Source organism: Phocoena phocoena, chromosome 2, assembly GCF_963924675.1.
Source record: "Phocoena phocoena chromosome 2, mPhoPho1.1, whole genome shotgun sequence".
NCBI lineage: Eukaryota > Metazoa > Chordata > Mammalia > Artiodactyla > Phocoenidae > Phocoena > Phocoena phocoena.
Genome location: NC_089220.1, coordinates 7,221,601 through 7,239,954, shown reverse-complemented (window position 1 = coordinate 7,239,954; position 18,354 = coordinate 7,221,601).

Genomic DNA, 18,354 nt, shown 5'->3' with positions numbered 1-18,354 from the left:
GGGGGAGAGTTATCTCCCTGGATAAACATCAGTTCCAGACACCGTGGAAACCTCACAGCAGGCCACAGGAGGAGGACTGACAGTTTGAAGAGCTTCTTAGGGGCCTAAAGGGGACGTCATCTGAAGCCATCAGAAGCCAACCGAGACATGGGGCTATGGGAACTGTCATTTTCCTCTTTCCTTCCTCCTTAGCCACATTTAATACTTCCTCCTTCAAGGTCACTGTCTCAGCTTTCCTTTGCAAGGTATTTCCCAATGAAGGACAAAGAAGGGCTGATGCATGGTATGGAAAGTTATGTATCTGGTAATTGGACTGGCTGTAGATTTCCTTCCTGTCACACTGGTGCCCACCATCTCCTACCATCAAGGTGATTTTTTGGGCATGGGTCCTCTATGGGTGAAGGAGAAATAGGCAGAAAGTGTTGTCATCAAACTGCAGGTCACTGTGGCTTCTCTGGTTACCTCACTTGGCAATGAAAAACAGGATTGTTATCTAGCAGTGGTATGCCCCCATGCCCTGGGCTCTAAAATATTAAACATATATGCACACACATACATAGACATAAATAAAAGGCAACCCTCACTTGCCTAAGCCAGAGACACTGCCAATATATAATCAACCAGGAGATTTTTTCCAGGTGATGTTCCCTTCCTTACAAACATCCACCCATATATTACTGCACCGACAGCAGAATTCATATTACAAGCACTTTTATTTTCCGTAACAGTTATCCAAAGAAGTTTCTGCCTTGCTGAGTGGCAGGTTTGCATGTACGGACGTAAGGCCACGGCTGATTCTCTGTTATGACATCCTTCTACCCTGATGAGGAAAGACAGAATATTTCTCTGGTTTCTCTGTCACCGGTGAGTTTTCCTCCCTCCTTTCTCCATGAAGATATATGTCATAACAGAGATCAACAGCCAGGTGATTTCTCTTTCTCTCTGCAAAAGATAAAAACATTGCCAATTGCTGACACAAAGTTGGTACAGAGAGGGCAGAAGATTCCACTTTCCACCTGTCAGTTGGAAAATGGAGAGCTTGGAGAAGTGTGTGGTCCGCTCAAGCAGCCTTGGTTCCCTTGAGCGCCTTCCTCATTCCCGCAGGTGGCCGCTGTCCCGAGCTATCCCGTACTCCTCAAGTCCTCTTTCAAATTCCCCCCCTTCTAACAGAGCTTTCATCTCTGATCTGTCACCCCATCCACCTGACTTCTTGTTGGTTGTCTATGCTCTCCTTCTTCAGCTCTCCCATCTTTTCCTTCCTTTCATGCCAAGTCTTGCCCTTGTGTTATTTTTTTTATTATATTTTAAAAATACTATTGACGTATAGTTGATTTACAATGTTGTGTTAATTTCTGCTATATAGCAGAGCGACTCAGTTATACATATATATTATATATAGAATTATTATTAATAATATATATTATTTATATATATATACTTTTTCATATTCTTTTCCATTATGGTTTATCACAGGGTATTGAATATAGTTCCCTGTGCTATACAGTAAGACCTTGTTGTTTATCCATCCTATATATACTAGTTTGCATCTGCTAATCCCAAACTCCCAATCCTTCTCTCCCCCACCCCCTGCCCCTTGGCAACCATTGAGTCTGTTCTCTATGTCTATGGGTCTGTTTCTGTTTTGTAGACATGTTTATTTGTGCTGTATTTTAGATTCCACATGTAAGTGATATCATATGGTATTTGTCTTTTTCTGTCTTACTTCACTTAGTATGATAACATCTAGGTCCATCCATGGTGCTGCAAATGGCACTATTCCATGCTTTTTTATGGCTGAGTAATATTCCATTGCATATATGTACCGCATCTTCTTGATCCATTCTTCTGTTGATGGACATTTAGGTTATTTCTATGTCTCAGCTACTGTAAATAGTGCTGCTATGGACATAGGGGTACATGTATCTTTTTGAATTATAGTTTTGTCTGGATATATACCCAGGAGTGGGATTGCTGGGTCACATCTGCCCTTGTGTTCCTGATCTAGTCTCTTCATTCATTTTAGCAACTTGCTTCGTTCTGTGAAGCCCATTCTTTCCAGCTTACGTAACCTCTCCCAGTTGGTCATCAGTAGGTTCTAGCTGGCAATTCCAATGCGCCTTGTCTCACTAAGGCATCACCACTCCCCCTTTCTCAATAATCAATCTGTACTCACTTATCTTTTTTAGTCATCATCTTACTTTACCTCCCAATTCATATGCATTTGATATATTTTTTCACGTCCTCCCTTTCTTTGGCTTCTGGGATGTTACCTTCTCCTGTTTCTTGGGGTTTGTTCATTCGTGGTAAGAATAAAATCAGTTAATATGAAGTGCTTAGTACAATACTATGGGCTGCTCTCAGGAAAAGATAAATAAAGGTTATCAGTTATGGTGATGTTAAAAAAAATTAAAAAATAAAGAGTCAGCCATGGGTCACCAAGATGCCATTGGGACAATGCCTTATGTATAGTGTTTTAGCAACTATCAAATCTTTGGATGTTAAATGTTGTTAGTGATGCACATTTGAGGCAAAGATTCCTCACTTCTATTCTTTGAAGCTTCAGAGTCCGTTGAGTCGAAAAAAATCCTAAGTGTGCAAAGCAGGTTGCAGAAACATCTAACAACCTGTTACGATTTACAACTACTTAACGTGAATCGGAATTTTTCTCGATTACATGGGGCGGGGGAGGAGGTAAGACAATGATTGATTCATAATCCCTACTTTCACATTTTTTGTGTGTGTTAAAATAACCTGACTGTTTACATTGGCTGCCTTCCTGTTATAGGACATATACCATAAATATTAACGGATGACAATCCCACTTCATCAGCTGGGTAATTGGGGTCGGTTCTAAGCTTTCGCGTGAAGAAAGCCAGTTGACTGTTTACAGAGGATGACACCATTGCCTGTAAGAGGAAGACTTTCAAACTTTGAAACCTCATTTCCCTGCAATTTCTCATATACCCAGAGCGGGGACCATGTGGATAATATTGCCTTTTCCTTTCAAATCTGTGTTTTTCATGCCTGTGCCCTTGCTGTTCCACGGGCCTGGAATGGCCCCACCCTCCTCAGCCCTCCTTAGACTGCAGAGCTCAAAGCCTGTGTTCATCTCTAATGTAGCTTTATCACTTTGTTACTACTTGTATAGTCGCTTCTACCTGTTAAGTTCACCCCCTTAAGGTAAAGGCCATGTTAATTTATTCACATTTATAATTTATTTATCCATTCATCATTTACAAATACAGATGGAGCCCTTACTATGACAAAATAATAATAATAATGTGCAGGAACTCACAGTTCTGTGGGAGATAAAAACATATTTAAGCAAATACAATATTGCGTTATTATGTTAACAGAGAGTATGGGAAATGGGGTCCTTGCAGTGATGGTAAGGAGAGCAGGAGTGGGGAGGGACCAGGAGATCTAACATTGTCTTGGGAGTGAAAGAGGCTTCCTGCAGGGAAGGAGATTTGAAGGACAACAAGAGTTAGCCAGTGAAAAGCCATGAGTGATTCCTCTCTACATGCCCTAGCATCTATCACTTGCTTGATATATGCTAGGGAATTACTAAATGCTTAGTAAATGCATAGATATGTGGCTGGATGGTTGAGTTGACCAACTGACGGATGGATGGATGGGTGGATGAGTAAAGTAAATGAAAGGATAAGCAGACGGATGGATAAATGGAAGGATGGGTGGATATATGGATGATGGATAGATGACTAGCCTTGACAATTTCCGGTGGAGGAGAGAGCTGTTTGGAAAATATTTTTTCAGCTGTTATGCTATACAAATCCTCATTCCTCTACATATTGAATATTCTCCATATTAATTTGGACAATGCTTTAATAAAGGAAAGAAAGAGAAAGGTTCTATTTATCCCAGAAGCATATTTTGGGCCCTGAACCCTGGGCAGGTTGCTCACCTCCTCAAGAAGCTCACCTAAGAGCAGAATGATGTCAGCACAGGGACAAAGGCCGTGGATTCAGGGAGTCATGGGAGGAGAGAAGCAGGGTCTCCGGCTCCTCCCGCCAGATCTACTCCCCTGATCTAGGGTCGCTTGGCACAATTTCTCCTCTTTCAGGGGTCTTATCCACAGCTGTCACTGTTCTGTTCTGTTGAGCAACTGTCTGCCCTGTGGATGTTAAGTTCCATGAGGGCAGGCACCATGTTTGGCTTTGCTCAGCATTTTATCCCCAGCACTGAGCACAGTGTCTGACAGATCGTAGGTTTTCAACAAATAAACCACGATGGACTGGATGAATAAAGTGAACAGAAGCTTCCCAGAGATGAGCTGTGTTCTTGCAGATGAAGCGAGGTTATGTGGGTTGGAAAGGTCAGAAATGATTCCCTGGTAGAAGGAGAAGCAGATGCAAAGGTTCAGAGGGATGGTGCAGGCAGCTCGGACGGCCGGGGCACAGGGGGAGAAGGGGGTGATGGGGAGAACAGGGAGGCAGGGCCGGCCCCTAGAGGCCTGACTAAGAACATGGTGTAACCGAAGGCTTTTAAACAGTGGAGTGACAGCCTCTGCTAGTCCTTTTCCGTGGGTCCTTCTGGGCACAGAGAGGAGGAGAGATAGGGCAGGTCCTCCCTGGTTATCACAGAGGAACAAACTCTCCATCAGGGTAGAAAAAGAGGTGGTCCTTGCTGTGAACTTCTTGAGCAAAGTCCTAAACCAATCTGGGCCTCCGCTGTCCCATATGCAAGTTGAGAGTTTGACTAGACCCCTCTGAGGTCCCAGCAGCTTCGAGCATGCTATGACCTGAGCGTGAAAGCCAGCTCTCTGTGTGGTGGACCCACTAACGTCCCCTCAAACACCGCCCTCATGGATAATGGTTCTTTTAACACCACTCAGTGCTGCATTGACAGAAATTAAATTAGCCATCTGTGCGAGCAATCAGTGGCTATGGGGCTGTTAAAGGTAATAAAAGGCGATGCTCTCGAACCCCAGTCAATTATGGCCGACACAGTGAGGGGAGGGGACAGCAGCTTCTGATTGGAAAGGCAGCGTGGAGGCCTGACCCCAAGGCACAGGTTCAAACCCCACACCCAGGCTGTCCTTTGTAATAAGGACAGACACTGGGAGTTGACGTGCCCTTGGGGACACTGCCCTTTGGAGGGTTGCTAATGGCCTAGTGACGTTAGGGGTACTGGGGTGGAATCAGGAGTCCTTGGCAGTGGTGGGAGCCAGACAGAATCACAGTCTCCCTCAGAAGAGGCAGCTGAGGCATGGCGGGGAAATCCACAGGAGTAGAAACTTCTACTCTGCTCCTGGCTGGCCATGCAACTTAGGGCGAGGGCGGTCACAACTCTGACCTTCAGACCCCTTATCCCCCCAGGAAGCATAATTGAAACTGGGTCACTAGAGCCTTTTGACCATTTTGAGATAATTTATGCTGGGTGCCTAGTTCAGTAAGTGTTATTTGGCTTTCCATAATGAGGGGCAGAGGTGGGTGAGGACTTTGGCTCCGACAATGACCTAGTTCTATCCCCTTGCACTGCTTCTAGACCAGAGGCCTGGGCCCCCTTCCCCATAGTTCTAGGGATCATCCACCTGTTCTAGGGTGGATGAGCAAGAAAACTTCTCTGACCCTCTGTTTCCTCCTCTATAAAAAGGCTTGCAGTGAGGATTAAATAAGACGCATACACTCAGTCGTACTTTAAATCTTGTTTTGAAGACACCAACTTGCCCCAATGCAATTGAGCTAGTAGGGAACAGTGGAGGCCAGCTTGGATTTCATGTCTGCATATACTCAATTTCAGCCCCGAGAAACACTCCCTGAGCATTAGGTGAAGCAGAAAACATTCAGGACCCAGTCTGGTGGAGCCACATAGGAGCACACAGTGCACACGCTCACCCCTTGAGCATCCCCCAGCTCCCTCAGCTCTCCGTGTGTTTACAGTCACATCCATTCACATCTAACTTTCCCACCAACTCCAGATAACCACACCCACTACTCCCAGTTACTCAGAAGCCACACCCCTTCTGATGCCCATCTCCACAGGCAAACTTCAGGCCATTTTTCAGAAAAAAACCCATATTTATTGCAGTATTGGTGCATTTCTGAAGGATTGAACATATATAAAGCTGTGCTATGGTTTTTAAGAATTCTTATCTATAAAAAAAAAGACGAGACAAATATTATAAGAGATCGCTTATATGTGGAATCTAAAAACAAAAGATGCAAGTGAACTTATATACAAAACAGAAATAGACCCACAGACATGAAAAACAAACTTACGGTTTACCAAAGGGGAAAAGGGGGAGAGAGATGAATTAGGAGTTTGGGATTAACATATACACACTACTATATATAAACTAGATAACCAACAATGACCTACTGTACAGCACAGGGAACTATACTCAATATCTTGTAATAAGCTATAAGGGGAAAGAATCTGAAAAAGAATATATATATAATATATATATAGTGTATACCTGAAACTAACACAACATTGTAAATCAACTGTACTTCAATAAAAAAATTAAATTAAAAAAAATAAAGGCAAGATTCACATAACATGCAGTTCACCATTTTTAAATGTATAATTCCACGGCATTTATTACATTCATGATGTTGTGCAACCATTACCTGTATTAAGTTCCAAAACATTTTCATCACCCCCCAAATTTCACCTTATCTTTTTATTATGTGTTATTGACAAAATTTGGGGGCATGCAGCTTTAACCCCCTTTTCTCTTCAAGCCCTGTTGTTTTTATTGTGTGATTTTGTGGAGTATCAATAGATGGTTTTGTAGCAAAACTGATTCTACATAAGGCTATATCTACATATTTGGTGACACTGACTCTATTAGTCTCTTAGTCTACATTCTCTAGAGTAACAGAACCAATAGGAGATAGAAATAGATATATTAAATATTGATAGATTATACATAGTAAATACAATTAATCAAGATTATATATACAATGGTATATTAGCCATGAAAAAGAATGAAATCTTTCCATTTGCAGCAACATGGATGGACCTAGAGATTATCATAACGAGTGAAGTAAGTCAGACAGAGAACGACAAGCATCCTATACTATCACTTATATGTGGGATCTGAAACGTAATACAAATGAATTTATTTACAAAACAGACTCACAGACAAAGAAAACAAACCTATGTTTGTCAAAGGGGAAAGTGGTAGAGGTGGGGTATAAATTAGGAGTATGGGATGAACAGATGCATACTACTTTATGTGAAACATATAAACAATAAGAATTCACTGTATAGCACAGGGAACGATATTCAACACCATGTAATAACCTATAATGGAAAAGATTTTGAAACAAACAAACAAAATATATGTACATATACATAACTGAATCACTTTGCTGTACACCCAAAATTAACAAAATATTGTAAATCAACTATACTTTAATAAGAGATTATATTATAATTTTTTATTATATTAATTGTGTAAATTATTATATACATATATTAAATATTCCTCTATCTATCTATCTATCTACTGTAAGGAATTGACTCATGTAATTATGGAGGCTGAGACGTCCAAGCTCTGCCATCAGCAGGCTGAAGACCCAGAGGAGCCGACGATGTAGTTCCTTCCAGTCTGAGTCCAGTCTGACGTCCCAGCTTGAAGACAGCCAGAGCGAGAGAATTCCTTCTTAATCAGCCTTTTGTTCTACTCAGACGTTCAGTGGGTTGGATGAGGCCCACCCGCAATCTGCTTTACTCAGCACAGGTATCTCATCCAAAACTACCCACCCAGACACACAGAATCACGTATGACCAAAAGTCTGGGCACCTCGTGGCCCAGTCGAGTTGCCACAAAAAGTTAACCATCACACTGGCTAGTAACATTTCAACACCAAGGAAAGCACTGCTGTAGATGCCCCTATGAGTGCCCTAAACCCTCAGGCAAAAAAAGGGGAGCAGGCCCTGACTTAATTTCTTGGTGTCTCCCTCGTGCTGCCCTCCCCTGGATGCTGACCTTGAACTCAGGTGCTACCTCTGGTCATCCCTTCCCCTTTCTCTTCAACCCACCCCAATATGACACCTGCCTCCTCCACCCCTTTGGTATCTGATGACCTCCATGTTGTCACAATAAATGAGCACTTTTCTATCTTTCCATTGACAAGCACTCTTAGAGTCTGAGGCACCTCAAACCTTGGTGTCCAAAACTGAGCTCATTTTCTCCTTCACCAAACCTGTTATGCTCCATAACAATAATGGTTATAGATGCACCACAATGGGAGCACGGCACTAATCAGGTATTTGGATGTGCTCTGGAAACTCTAAATAACTATTAACAATATGTTTCCTGACAAACACTTAAAGAATTATGCAGCCCCATGGTGACCTGTCTTGTGGTTACTTTGTGTGGTCCTTCATCCTTTTACTTTCCAGCAGCCAACCCTGCAGCCACGGTGTTAAAAAAATATATTCTTAGCTTTTATCACCTGGAATAATTTATGCTTTTCAAAGCCACAAAACTCATTTCAAAGTGATCTGGCCCCAAGCTGAGTGTGACCATGGTATTTCCAAAAGAATTAGAGTGGGAAGGAAAGTTCGATTGTTTGGTTCAATTCATTTCCTAATTTGGGCAGAATATTATCATTGCTTGTCTTCCACCACTTGGAGGTAATAGCTTAGATCATAATAATGGTAAAAACTTTAACATTAATAATGATTACTATAGGTCAGGCACTATTCTGAGTTCTTTACCTATACTAACTTATTTGATTCTTGTGACAGAGTGATAACTATTATTATGTGCACTTTACAGGACACGAAAGTTGCCTAAAATCACACAAGTGATAGGCGACAGAGCCAGGCTCTGAGCTAGGTGGAGTGAGTGTTCTGAAGTACCATGCTTTACTGTCTCATTGAAGACCTTATATTACACACACACACACACATGTTATACACTTGCCTCAGATGCCCCCTTCGATTCCCTGGAAGTTTCCTGGTTGCATCTGCCTCATTCTGTAGCACAAGGCAGAAAGGCAGCATGGTGGCCGTTACCAATCTCTGGGTTTGGGTTTTGACTCAGCCACACCTCACGCATGTGACTTTGGGTGAGTTATTTACCATTTGAGTCTTAGTTTCCTCATGTGTAAAATGAGGATAACGATGTTGTGGTGAGGTTATATAAAATTAAATGTGGGCACTGCACTTAGCAAGGCATCTAGGCCACAGTTGACTCTCTATTGATGATGTGAACTATGATGGTGGTATTATTTTGCAGTTTTCACGCTGTGCACTGTCAAGGTCTTATGCCAGTCTTCGCCCTAGGGACCTAGGATAAGACCTAGCATTTTGCAGGCAGTCAATTAAAGGTTTGTTGGATGGAACTGAATATATTTGGGTAAACTCAAACAATCTTTCCATGCCTCATTTAAGGCAGATGACCATCCTTTTCAAAAGACAACGTTAGGTTGGTCATTTCCTTTATAAATGAATGTTAACAACAGTTGAAAATATGTGTTCAATATATTGTTTTGGTGCTGCCAGCTCTTAGTCATCTTTTAATTAAAAGTACTTTTGATTGAATGTTACATTGTCAAGATTTTGTGTGAAGAGTGGGGAGGTTGCCATGGAGAGGTTCATGTTGCTATGTGACTCGTGTCAGAACCGGAATCAAAATGGTAATGGTCATGTCAGTTCCGATAAAAAATGGATCCCCAACAGCTTCATTAAAAAGGGGAACTTTTATTTCTTCCTTTCTTGTCATTGTGCCAAGAATAACAGAAGGGGAAGTATTGGATTTTGTAAAGAGGCAGACAATGGGGCCAGCTGCCTGCACTGTCCATGGTTTGAAGGTTCATACCAATTTGCTGGACGAGTCAGGATGGCCCCCTTCTCCAGATCCGCTGCTCCATGGGAGGGCTCTTCCTTTCTTTCATCCTTTCTTTTTTTCTTTCTCCCTCTCTCTTTCCTTCTTTGCATCCTTCCTTCCTTTTGGAACCTGGTTGTTTTTGGCTTTGACCCAACTCTCAGGTGGGTTTAGAGACCATGCCCTTCAGCGCTCCATGTTGGATTCATCCTGCCAAGCAAGGTGCAAGCTATTGTTCAGGTCCTGCAGATTACAAACAAGTGCAGACTCACCTTGGGTGTTCCCAGCTAGCCACCTCTGGACAGAGCCAGAGCGTTGCCTCAGAACGTGAACTTTTATTTTGTACATGTAGATGCAGGGGCAAAGCGATCATTGTGCTCCAGAGGGTTTTGCCCAACATCTCTATTACTTCCCAGTCAGTGCACCTTGGCATATGCTCTTCCCTTCTCCTTGCCACCTAAACTTTTTCCAGATTTAGTCTTTAATTATTCCTTGCAGACTAGAATAGTGGTCAAGTGTACAGACCCTGGAGACAGAATGTTTGCACTGCCGTGTACCCGCTGAGTGACTTGGGTACATCCATGACTTCTCCGTGCCTGGAGGCTCTGAGTCCTAGAGGGGGAAGGGAAGGTTGTCATCTCCTCTCTCCATTGCCTCGTCCAGCAGGCTCTCACAAATGCACTGTAGTTTTCGGGCGCTGCCAGGCTTTATTATTACAGTTTATCAAGGGGTCAGAGGTCAGAGTTTTAGTAGCAAGGGAACAGAGACTAGGTCATCAGGTCAGTTGGCGTTCTATGTGGGAAAGTATTATTTGTCCAAATACTGGCTTTTAATAGGACCGCATCTGAAAGGTTACTCTCTTTTGAAAAGGGTTTTGCTCTTAGTTAATATCTCAGACTGCCAGTGTCTCCTGGTCCATCTGGCTGGATAGAATCATTTCTTTTTTTGAAATGGTTTGGAATTGTGTTTCAGTCTTGGCTACCTTAATGGTTAGCTAATTAAGTAAACCTTTGCTAAGGTCCTGTGACATGTCCAGCACACATGTGTTGATAGATCCTGCAAGCTACACGATGAGTATAAAAATGGAGGCTGAGTATTTTGGAGCTTGGGTCCAGCAGGGCAGATGTCATGGGTCAAATTCTGTCCACCCCAAAAATGTCAAAGTCCTAATTCCTGGTACCTGTGAATGTGACCTTATTTGGAAATGGGGTCTTTGCTGATGATTAAGTTATTATGTGGTCATTAGGGTGGGTCCTACTCCAATATGACTCTGTCCTTATAAAAGTCTGAACATAGAGGTAGACACACACAAGGGGACAATGTCACAGGAAGAGGAAGGCAGAGACAAGGTTGATGTGTCTACAAGCCAAGAAACAGCAGCGATCACCAGCAACACCAGAAGCCAGGGAAGAGGCCTAGGATAGATTCTCCCTCACATACCTCAGAAGGAACCAACCATGTTGACTCCTGGAGCTCAGCCTTCTGGACTCCACAACTGAGACAAATTTCTGTTGTTTGAATCACTTGGTTTGCACTACTTGGTTATGGCACCTAAGAAATAATAAGTAAGGCCTCATACAGACCCAGCAAACCCTTATGAAAAGTGGTAGGTGTTAATTACCATGTGGAATTAAGTGTTCCAAGAGCAGGTGAAAGGACAGGTGACACCCAGGAAGGCTTCCTGGAGGAGGTGGCACTCTGTTGGGCTTCCAAAGATGAGTACGATGGAGATCTGTAGAGATGAAGTGTGGAGTTGAGTGGAAGATATCAGGGCTAAGGGTGTGGGTGACAGGACTTTTCAGTCTGGTTTATCTGATGGAATTGCCTTCCTCTGAAGTTATTTGTTGAATTAGGTGACAGTGCCTCATCCAAAAAGAAACTGCCCCTTCCTTCCGGCCACCCCCGCCCCCCACCAGTGAATTCCTTGATACGAGCTAACTCAGTCTTCCCCTGGGAGTTTTTGACTTGAGAATGCATCCAGTTCAACAGAAAGGTGAGAGTATGCGCATGTATTTCAGAGCTTGAATTCATGGAGTTGCTGGTTCATCTGGAAATTTCACCTCCGGTGGGATGGTTGGAGATTAGTGCTAATGAGGGACCAGGTTCCTCAGTGGAACACTTCACTGGCACACAGTGGCCAGCAACAACAACATCCCAGGCTGTCAATTCTAGGACAGAAGCTTCCGAAGAGATGCCTGGATGCTTGCTTGTTTGGAATGATTAAGTGTGAAATCATTGCATCCTGGGGGTGGGGGTCAAGGGATTCTCATCACAACACTAAAAACCAGAGTCAATACTGCTTCGTTGATTGTGACCAGTGGACCATATTAACGTATGAAGTTGATGGCTGGGAGGCTGGCTGGGGGGGACATGAAAACTCTGCAATGTCTCCCCTACTTCTCTCTAAATGAGTCTGTTCTGAGATCTAAAGCTCATCCAAAAAGCCAAGGGGCACCTAGACTGTCTTCCCCTCCCCACCTTTCTCCCGCAGCCATGCTTTCCCCGAGCCCCGCTCCCTTGGCCTTGGGTTTGGTGATTTCTGACGCATCCTGGTAATTTTATGTGTCCTTGAAGGCTCTGTTGGTGTGAGTTCCCCACACGCCCGCCAGTACCAGCTGTGTGCACGTGTTGGTGGCCTGTCTGTAAGTTACGTTGATGTGTAACTGCGTATTTGTCTGCAACGATGTATGTGCTGGGCCCGTGTGGTTATATGCACGCAGATAGGCGTTCCCACGTGCAGGAGTGCATGGGGCGTGGGGTGTACTGTGGGGGTCTTAGTGTCATACCCCTGCTGTGTGCCGGGGTGGAGGCTAGTCTTGTGTGTGTTGGTACATGAAGCTTGTGTGTTCCCTGTGTCTATGTGCAGGGGTGTGTGTGTGTGTTATGTAGCACATCCTGCATGTGTGTTTGGATATGTCTGTGGGGCATGGGGGATTTGTGTGTGTGTGTGTATGTATGTGTGTGTGTGTGTATGTATGTGTGTGTGTGTATGTATATATGTGTTTGTCTGTGTGCACTCGCGTGTGATCACGTTAGGAGGTGTCAGTCCATCTTCACCTTAGATCATGGTCTTTGAAGCACCACATTTTCCAGATTGTTCCAACCTTCACCCAAACTGAAAATTGCAACTTCATCTTTCTCCCTCTTGTCCGCCTTTTGAGCTGCTGCGTTCCTTTTTCCCCCTTTCCTGTCCATGACATTATCCAAACCCTCAATGAGGGAAAGAGGAAATTAAAAAAAAAAAAAAAAGACCTCTCTGGCAACCAAAATACCTTTAAGTGTAGCATAATTACCACTGCTCTGCCCCTTTTCCCTCCCCTGCTGGGACAATTCCACAAACCCTACAACATACACTTAAATCTTCAACTTCTCAGAGACACTCCACGCAGATGGGAAAGATTTGATTAAAATTACAGAGCTTTAGGTTCAATTTCACCTATTAAGAAAAAAAAACGTAGATGGGGTGCTGGACTTTTTTTTCCCTTCCCAGAGAAACAAGTAGGCCACAGTAATTACTCAGGGCCCCGCTGTGCGCCCTCAGAAGCCCCCCTGGTGGTATTTTCCTGCTACCTGTCTTTGTAGAGATGTTGACATCAACACGAACGATAACTATGCCAGTGCGGAGAAGGCTGAGCTCTTTCTTCCTCTCTCTCTTCTTTCTCTTTTCCTCCCTTCCTTCTTTCCTTTTTTTTTTAAAAAATTTATTTATTTATTTTGTGGTACGCGGGCCTCTCACCACTGTGGCCTCTCCCGTTGCGGAGCACAGGCTCCGGACGCGCAGGCTCAGCGGCCATGGCTCACGGGCCCAGCCTCTCCGTGGCATGTGGGATCTTCCCGGACCGGGGCACGAACCCGCATCCCCTGCATCGGCAGGCGGACTCTCAACCACTGCGCCACCAGGGAACGCCCTCTTCCTTCCTTTTTAAAAAAGTTCTTTTCTTGTTAGTTTTTTGAAAGTCTTCCCAAAGCAAAGGGGAGGAGGAGGGAAAAGCCAGTGCCTCCCCCGTCTGCATGTGACGTGCATGTCTGTGAGCTGGTGATGCGCTCATGCATCCCAGTACCTTCCTCTCCATCTGGGGCTGCTCCCTGAATGGGGATGGCTGGGGAGCCTCCCCCAACCTCAGGACTGCAGTGCCCACTTCCTACAGGAAGCCCTCCTGAGAGCCCCTCACTCCCTCCTGGGAAGCCCTCAGAGCTTTCCCTGTTCCTGGGGGATGGCGGGGCAGCGCTCTCTGTTATTTGCTGTTGCCGTTATGTCAGAGCACATCTTCCCTCTGCTCTGGCCTGAGAACTTTGGGACTCTGAGAGCTTTTTGGGACAAGACTGTGACTTGTTCACTTTGGAAGCCCTGCATCCTTTGCACATGGCAGGGCTCAGCGGGGTGACTTTAATTAGGTGCAATCGTCACATTGTCTGGGGCAATTTTAGGGGCCCACAGAAATATTTTAATATTTATTTATTTTAAAATGAAAAGAAAAAATAATGACTAATACAATTAATAACATAACATTATACCAACATGGACAAAATATATCTTAAAATATGTTTTTATGGAGGAAGGGGCTCAAGGAGGCCCAAGTGCCCACAGCCCACGAATGTTGCATGTGGCCCTGGTGCTCAGTGGTCCTGTGGCCTGGCTGTGTAAACCATACCTCCCCTACCCGCTTCTAGGGTCATCTTCCAGAGCAGGCATTGCTGCCAGTCAGGGACCTCTGTCCAGGCCTCAGAACCTTTCTGTACACAGACCCAGCCCAGCAGGGTTGGTGGATCAGGGTTAGGGTGAGTTCACAACTTTGGGCCTCTCAGGACTCATTGTTCCATTACTTCATCTATTCACTCAGGCCACCTCTGTTTGGTATCGCACTTGAAGGTCAGTATGAGGTGGGGTGTCCCCAGGTGTGGAGTCAGAGTATGCTTATTCCAGGCCTGGGGCTGTGATTCCTTGGCTGGTGATCTTGGGGCTGGCACTCAGTTTCCTCACTTGTCAAATGGGCAGCATCGGTTCTGCCAGTGTTTCACTCTGGGTTACTCTGTAGACCAGTGGGTTAAGTCTGGGGAGGCCCTGGCTCATAAGAGGCACTCACTCAGTGCCATGGCGATGGTTTAATGTTTTGTCAAAATGCAAACAGTGGAGACAATTCACGTAAAAATGGGGGAAAGGTTCAGAAAACAGGACCTAGGAGGAATGTGGTCACCCACACCTGGCCCAGGTACCACTCTAGCTGGAACCAATGGAGTCCAAACAACCTTTCAACTGATTTTGGATCTTCTTTCCAATGACCTTGCTAAGTAGCTGCCCATTCAGTGCTTGAATACTCTTACTGATGAGGAACTCACTTCTTGATTGTGTTGCCTTCCCAGTTAAAGCTCTGAAAAGATGAAAAACTTGATTTGTATCCCTGAAAGATAAGGGAAGGGGGATAAATTTGGTTGGAAGGCTTTGAGCTCTGTGTACCTCAGACAGGGCACCTGAGAGTTCTCAGGCAAACAGCAAATAGAAATGTCAATTTGAGTCACTAATGACTCTCTCCTGCGCTGGGAAAAGCAGAGCTGTCTTTGAACCACCAAGGAGCAACATGTATTAGCTATGCTTGAACCTCAATCCATTTGACTGAGCTCCCTGAACTTAGCCCTCAGCTGTAACCTCCGTACAGGGGAGCTGAGAATCACCATTCCAGGGGAATTCCTACAAACCAGAATGCATCTTTTTTCTTGATTTTTCTTTCTTTCTTTTTTTAACCCCAATGGGAAGTTTTATTTTCCCTCCCCATTTAAGTTTTCTGTAAGTTCTTTTGCCTTTTCTTTTGGACAGAATAAGGAACAAAATTGAAATGGACTTTTTTTTTTTTTTTTTTTGTCTTCAAAAAAACAATAACAGAGAGAGAGAAAGAAATGGAAAAAAAAAATAAAGTCCATCTGGATTTGGTTCCAGTTTCAGTAAAGTTTCAGGCCTGTGCTTATTTTAACCAAGCCATTTGTCCCATCCCTATTTATACAACAGGATGCAAAATGAGGTGTTCCTTCCTTTTGTCCTGCTACCTGTCAAAAAGAAATCTGTCTTGGAGGAAAAGCCAGCAGCTCAAACGTCTTTCATTTGGATATGTTTTACTCGCCCCAAAACCCTACTCAACATGGAACTATGGCACCTGGTTGGGGTGCAGGGCAGAGCCCATCTGGTCAGCATGGGGAGAGATAAGCTTGGAGGCAGAAGACCTGGAAGCCAAACTCTGTCTCTCTTTGGCTCTGCAATCTTAGTTCAGTCACTTTCCTCAGCCTTCTCCTCTGATAAATGGGAACAGCAGCAGTCATAACACCCACCTCTCAAGACTGCAAGTTCAGCAGAATTATATCATAATAGTAATAATAACAAAAACAACCATGACAATAATAGGAGTTACCACTTTTTATGTGGCAGGCACTGTGCTAAAAGTGATCTATGTGTAGTAGCTCATGCAAACCTCATTATAACCTGAGAAGAAGTATTATGATTGTCTCCAGTTTACAAATGAAAAGTTGAGCCACTCAACTTGGCTCTTTCTACAATGTCTAAAAGACACCTTGTAGGTCCCAGAGTTATATTGTGGAGACTTCACCATCACGCATCAAGGATAGCCTCACATGAAAAGAAAAAAAAAAGATGCTCGGAAAGTCCAGCCACGTCCCTCAGGGACCAGCGCCAACATCCAAACATGAGTCTCTTCAGTTGACTTGTATTATTTAGGGTATTGCTAACTGCCCTAACAGACCCCAACCTTTCAATGGCTAGGACAACAGAAGTTTATTAGAAAAAGGAAACCTCAACAAACACCTTATTTAGTGCTCACAGAACAGACTGGTGTGGGTGTTTGTGCTTGGCAGTGGCCCTCCTCCACTAGGTGGTTCAGGGACCCAGGGTCCTTCCACCTGGTGACTTTGCTTTCCTCCACCCAGCTGGTGGATCAGAAGAGGTAATATAGAAATGCACTGGCTTCCAAATGGCCACTTACATTTCATTGGTTGAAACTGGTCACATGGACCCACCTAGATGCAAAGGAGCCTGGGAAATGTAGTCCTGAGCCAGCCTGTGACAATTCTCAAGTCTGGAAGTAAGTTGATAGACAGCTTATTATCTCCGTCACGACATCTGGACTTCTTCCTGAAGGTAAAACACTGTGGGTCACACATCAAGTTATCTGAAGACTTGGAACCAGACCCACATGGACTTCACTGCAGGAATCATGGAAAATTCCAGAACACTCCCTTAGAAGCAAGCTGAACTCCTCCCTCACAAGTGATATTCAGCCTGTGTCCTGAAAGCTCCGCCTTGTGTCTCTCTTCTGTGTCACATTTTATGTAACCCGGTTTTCCTTTTTAGAATTTTACACAAGAATGAAAATGCAGTGCATTCTTCTCACGTCTGCTCCACCTCTGCATTGCTTGGGCCCAAAGATTTTCAGGTGGGATCATTATTTTTGATAGGAGAGCTGTAACTTGGCATGAAGATGACAAATACAGAACATTTTTATTTGCAAAGAGAGGGAAAAAGGGAGAAAAAAAAATCAATCTTAGAAGCAAGATACATAAAAGGGCATCCAATTGGGATATGCTCGGGTGAAAGCATCATTTTGTTTAAAAACAGGGACTTTTTCCCCACAGTCAATATGTAGGGCTCATAGCTACTCGTTGAATAAAAGCATAAACTAGAGCAAAAAAATTTTTAACTCTCTGTCAGAGAGAAAGAGGGAGAACATTTAAGTTACTTACTGATATCTTCATGTTTTCAAATTTTAGAGCCAGTCGCAAATTTCATAGTCAACTCAACCATTCCTCTCGTTTTATAGATGAGGAGACTTGGAGTCAGAGCTGTGTCAGAACTGTTTCTAAAATGCTTTCCCCAAGCTATTTTCCACGTGGCTGCCAGATCTATTTTTCTAAAGTAAATATCCAACAAATTGCATCATTGCTTGAAACGTTTCAAATTGCCATCATCTACCAGATGACAGCTGACTGCCCTCCATCAGCTCAACCCTGTCCCCTCTGGCTTCTTCTCATGCCACTCCCCGCCTCCCGGGCTCTTGCGGGGCTGAACTCATCCACCATGCCAGTCAGCTCAGAAGTCAACTCCAGTGAACAGAAGAAATTCCCTTTCCTGGTTCACTGCAATGCTACTTAACCAACCCAAGCCCAGAAATTACTGCGTGGTACTGAAACAGGAGGGAAGGGGACAGGGCACAACCTCTAAAAGAATGGCATAGCCATAGGACATGACAAAAACTGGTTAGAACCAACTAGGTCCAAGATGGCAGAAGATTCAACTTCCAGGGGACCTTGAGCCTCATTATACACTCATTGTAATACATTAGCTAAACGACACACCCACCAGCGCCATGACAGTTCCAAGGATGACCATAAAAGTCCAAAAAGTGGGCGGTGCCTCATTTCCTGGAAATCTTCACTTTTTCTCCAAAATAGTTGGAATAATGCTCCCACTCATTAGCCTGTGAAATTACCCAGCCCGTGAAAACTAACCACCCCAGATTTCGGGGCCTCTCGCCTTCTGAGATGGCCCA